Source organism: Mustela nivalis (assembly GCF_964662115.1).
Source record: "Mustela nivalis genome assembly, chromosome: 2".
In the NCBI taxonomy this organism is placed as follows: Eukaryota; Metazoa; Chordata; class Mammalia; order Carnivora; family Mustelidae; genus Mustela; species Mustela nivalis.
In genome coordinates, this window is record NC_139021.1 from 76,176,348 (window position 1) to 76,181,844 (window position 5,497).

Sequence of the window (5,497 nt, forward strand, 5' to 3'; positions counted from 1 at the left end):
AAAGTGGTTAATTCAGGAGTGTCTGGGTGGTCAGTCGGTTAAGAATCTGCCTCCAGTTCAAGTCATGATCCCCAGCGTCGTGAAATCGAGCTCCACTTAAGGCTCCCTGCTAAGTGGGGAGTCCACTTTTTTCTCTCCCACTGCCCCCCACTTGTGTGCACATGCCCTCAAGCCTTCTCTCTCAAATAAATAAAAATCTTTAAAAAACAAAACCTAAAAAAATTTTTTAAACAAGTGGTTAATTCAGGGAGAGGAACTGGAAACGACAGAGAATATAGGAAACTTACTTCTCATTGACACCCTTCTGAATAGCTTGAGGTAATTTTTTCCAATGTGTAGGAATTACTTGTAAAAGTTGTATTACTTGTATTTTTTCTTAAAACAGGAAAAAAATGACCAAAACATAAAAATTAAAAATCCATGACCACAATAGACCTTTCAAAAGATAATATAATGTTGTGTTAAGTCAGGTTTACTGTGGGATAATTTACATAAAACAAAATTCATCTTTTTGTACAAAATTTGCTGATTTTGACAAATACATGGTCATATAGCTACCACCACAATCAAGAGTGGGAATATTTTGATCAATCTCCACAGTGGACCCTTCCCCAGCCCCAGCCCCAGCTCCTAGGAATTGATCATCTTAACTCTGTCCCTAAAGTTTTGCCTTTTTCAGAATGTCATATGAAATGAAATCTTCAGTATATAGCCTTTTGGTATTTGGGTTTTTTCCATTTAGCATAATGCTTTCAAGATCTATCCATGATATGGCATATATCATAGGTTGTTCTTTTTATTGCTGAACATCTCATGACATAGATTGTATCTATTCTAGCTGATGGGCAGGTGGGTTGATTTTTGACAATTATTAAGAGAGCTGCTATAAATATTTGCATAGAGGTCTTTTGGCGGATATACAGATAGAGGTTTTCATTTCTCTCGGGTGGGTGTATATATGAGATTGCAGAGATGTATGCTAAATTTGTGATTAACTTTCATGAATGGCCAAACTATTTTCTAAACTGATTTTACCATTCTGCATTCCCTCAATAATGTATGAGAGTTCCCGTGGTTTTACATCCTCATCAATACTTGGTCTAGTCAATCTTCTTTGTTGTTATTGTTGTTGTCAATCTTTTTAAATTCAGCCATGCTACTCAGTATAGATAGGTATCTTATTATGATTTTAACTTTTTATTTCCCATGACTAATGATGTTAAGCATCTTTTCCTGTGCTTATTTGGCAGCTTTTCTTTGCACAGTGTCATTTCCCCTCCCCCTCCCCCTCCCTCTCCCCCCTCCTCGGTTCCTCCCTCCTCCCCCGCTGCTCCCTATCACACTCTCTCAAATAAATTTTGAAAAAAGAAAAGTTTTATAACTTTCAACATACAAATCTTTCACATATTTTATCAGATAGATTTTTCCTGAAGCAATTTATGATTTTGGATGCTATGACTGGAATATAAAAATACAATTGATTTTCTATTTATAATGAAATTTTGTCCTGTAAACTTGTGAATACTCTAACTAGTTTTGGTACTTTTTTCTATAAGCTCTTTAGAATTTTCTGTATAGATATTCGTGTCATCTGCAAATAAAGAGAATTCTTCTTTTTCTTATTTTTTTTTTTTTAAGATTTTGTGTACTTGACAGAGAGAGCAAAAGCAGGGGGAGAAGCAGAGGGAGCTGCAGATGAAGAGGGAGAAGCAAGCTGTCTACACAGCAGGGAGTCTAACATGGGGCATGATCCCAGGACCTTGGGATCATGACCTGAGCCAAAAACAGACGCTTAACCAACTGAGTCACCCAGGTGCCCCAGAATTTTGCCTTTTCTTTTTCAGCCTAGAAGGCTTCTATATGTTGTTTTTGAATTACTGCATCAGTTAAGAGTCAAGCACAATCTTGAAAACAAGGGATGAGAGCAGGTAAACTCACCTTGCTCCCAATTTTAGTGTGAAAGTTTTTAGTCTTCTACCATTATCTATATTTGATAAAGTTTATCTTAGATATATTTTCAGGAAGTAAACAAAGTTCTAAGTTTGAAAACAGTTTTTATTAATCAGTGTGTGTTGGATTTTGTCCAGTGCTTTTTATGTATGTTTTGAGAGTATTATGTGATTTTCCTCCATATGGCAATTTATATTAATCAACTACTGAATGTTATCAAATCTTACATCTTATCAACCTCACTAGTTCAAGACCTATATAATATTTATTTATTTATTTATTTATGATGGCCTCATACATAAATCAGGAAATAGTCCCTCCTTCCCAATTTGCTGACAGGAGCTTGAGTAGGGTTGGTATGTTTTCTGTGTGTGTGTTTTACTGTAAACGTTGACAGAACTCACCAGTAAAATCATAAGACTTAGTTTTTCTGTGTGTGAATGCTTTTAAATTATGAATCAAATTTATTTTATAAATATGGGTCCTTTCATATATTTGTAAAATAAATTAGATTCATAATTTAAAGCATTTTTTCTTAATTCATTTTTCATATTTTTTCCTTCAAATAAGCTACCCATACCACCCACATTTTCAAATTTATGAGCATTAAGACATTAATGTATCTTTCTTACCTACTGAATATCTGTAAAATCTGTTGTGATAACTCCTCTTTTTTTCTGGTTTGGGTTATTTTGGCATCATCTCTTTATTTCTTGATTAGTTTAGCTAGATGTTTATTAATTTTATTTATTTTATGAACAACCATCTCTCAGGTTCTTTGATTTTCTCAACTGTTGTTATCGATTTCATTAATTTTTATTCTTCCTGTTATTATTTCCTTCCTTTTTTTTTACTCTACATTTGTTTCTTTTTCTACTTTCTTAAGGTGGAAGTTCAGATAATTGACTTTAAAGTTATCTTCTTTTTTAATATAAATATTTCAAACTATAGATTTTCCTCTAAAGCACTCTTCCAGTTGCATTCCATAAATTTTAATAGATTTTATTTTTCATAGCATCAGTTCAAAGTGCTTTCTAACTTTCTTTTACATGTTATCTTTGGCCCACAGTTCATTAGAAGAATAATATTTATTTTCTAAATACTTGGAGATTTTTTTCCAGACTTTTTTTAGCTATATGATTTCAATCCCTCCAAATTTGTTGGGATATTGGGTTGTTGTTTTTTTTTAAGATTTTATTTGTTTATTTGAGAGAGACAGAGAGAGATCTCAACTAGACAGAGAGGCAGGCAGAGAAAGAGGGAGAAGCAGGGTCCCCACTGAGCAGGGAGCCTGATGCGGGGCTCGATCCCAGGACCCTGAGATCATGACCTGAGGCTTAACCCACCAAGCCACCCAGGCACCGCAATAATGCTTACTCTTGATGTGCCCTGAGAAAACTTAATAACAAGCCTCCAAAAATCAAGCTAAACTCTAAGTAACATCTCCAACGTGTTAAAACAAAATTCAACTATTTTTTTAAAGAAGACAACAAAATCCAGGAACTCAACCACTCAAGATTACAATGCCAATTGAAATCACGCCAGATATGCCAAGTAGCAGGAAAATGCGACCTATAACCAGAATACAAGTCAGTCAGTAAAAACAGTGCCCCAAGATGGCAGTGATAATATAATTAGCATGTAAGGACATTATTCAGTTACTGATGCTGCCTGCCTAGGCTGTGTAGGCCTGATCAGCCACATCGTTTCACTGAATCTTATCTCAGTATGGACTTTTCCAAAGAATGTTCATATGAGATACAAGAATGTCCTATCTGGCTTCACCAAAGGCTTTCCAGAGCCCACAGCCTCATTGAGATATGTCTTTGATATACCCAGTCAGTTATCACTCAGGTACCCAGATAGTTATGCTGCTGTTCATGGCTCAAGAGTCAATAAAAATAAAACACACCTGGCCCGTAAGAGTATTGTCTATAGCAACAAAGGGTGCCTTCAAGTTAGGCCATTGTGCTGACCTGACCTTATCACATTCAGTGCTCCAAAATCGTCTTTGGTCTAGCCAGTTGCTGCCACCCCCCAGTAGGACCATTAGCTTTTCATTTGTCTCAACCCTCAGAAAACCAACTGCTCTTTGCCAGAGGCTCAAATCAGCATTATTGTCAGTACTGGTACCTCTACTGCAAGGACATCCTGGGGTCCATGAGCCCCAAGAGTAGGGCTGCTGAAACAGCCTATTATTCTGCTTCTTTTTCTGCTGCTGCTCAAATCTCCAGCTAAATTTAGCATATTTTCATGTTGTCTTATCTATTGGGATGAACAAAATGCCTAAACAAGGCAACATTGTCTCCAACCCAAATAGTCAAATAAGGAACTGGACTCCATTTTGGTAGTGGGGGCCAGAGGGTAGATAACCTTTTCTTTACTGTCTCAGAAGTCACAATTTGAGCCTCATAGCACATTGCTCCCAAGAATTTGGCTGTTTTCTGTGTTTTATCAAAATTAACTCCTGTGCTCTCGTGTGAGTTAGTATATGCTCTAAGGTCATTGCCACCTGTTCTTTATGAGGTCTGTGGTTTGCTAACTCTAAGAAGGCCTCCAACAAACCCTGCCTCCTGGCATTCATGCCTTTGTATGATCCAGCTTTTCAGTAACTTGCTCCTAAATCAATAGAATACCTCAGGATTGAGGGGTTGCCATTTTGTAATTAAATTATGTAAACTTATGTGATGTCCATCTTTCTAGCATCAATACGGAGAATACATTTCCCATGAAAACAACAACAGCAGTGCTTAACAGTGATTTCAGCAGCCCAATCCAGATGACTACAGTTCTCTTCCACATTTCACTCCTTTTTTCAAATCTGGTCAATTGAATATGTGGCTCTCACTACTCCAAAGAACCTGGTAAAAGGTTAGCTTCCACCATGGCATACACTGGCCAGGGCCAAAAAGTACAGAACGTGATGGTACAGCTCATCAACCTCATCTTCAGATACTTACAAAATAAATCTCAGATTCAGGTGTGGCTTTACGAGCAAATGAACATGCAAATAGAGGGCTGTATCACTGGTTTTGGTGAGTACATGAACCTTGTATTAGATGATGCAGAAGAGGTTCATTCTAAAACAATGTCAAGAAAACAACTGGGTCGGATCATGCCAGAAGGAGATAATATTATCCGGCTCCAAATTGTCTCCAACTAGAAATGATCAATGAAGTGAGAAGTTCTTGAGAAGGCCATGTAGTTTGTTTGTTTTTAGATGTCCTTTGTTGGAAGTGTAGTTCTAAAACATTTGTTCATATTGTTTTGATTACCTTTATGTTATTACCAGAGGACAGTAAATGCTGCGGGATTGTTTCCATTAAAAAAAAACAAAAAGCTTGATAAGATAATCATGTGAACAATGGTAGCCAAAAAAACCCTTAAAAGTTTGCGCCCCCAACCCTTCCAACCCATGCCATTGTACCCTCAATGGAGTGTAAGATCTTTAGTTCTTTCTGGGGTCAGAGAGTTTCTTCTAGGTCCAGTTCCTTTTTGGTCCCACCTTAATCTGTCTTTTCCTTACAGGCTGTAAATCTGGACATAA

General features: G+C 36.8%; 1 pseudogene across 1 annotated transcript; it reads left to right on the forward strand.

The window, feature by feature from the left end:
* The first annotated feature begins 4,834 nt into the window (after positions 1 to 4,834).
* LOC309858940 (small nuclear ribonucleoprotein E pseudogene) lies at positions 4,835 to 5,140 on the forward strand (annotated as a pseudogene). The gene has a single exon. The product of its transcript is annotated as a small nuclear ribonucleoprotein E pseudogene (transcript).
* Positions 5,141 to 5,497: the final 357 nt, after the last annotated feature.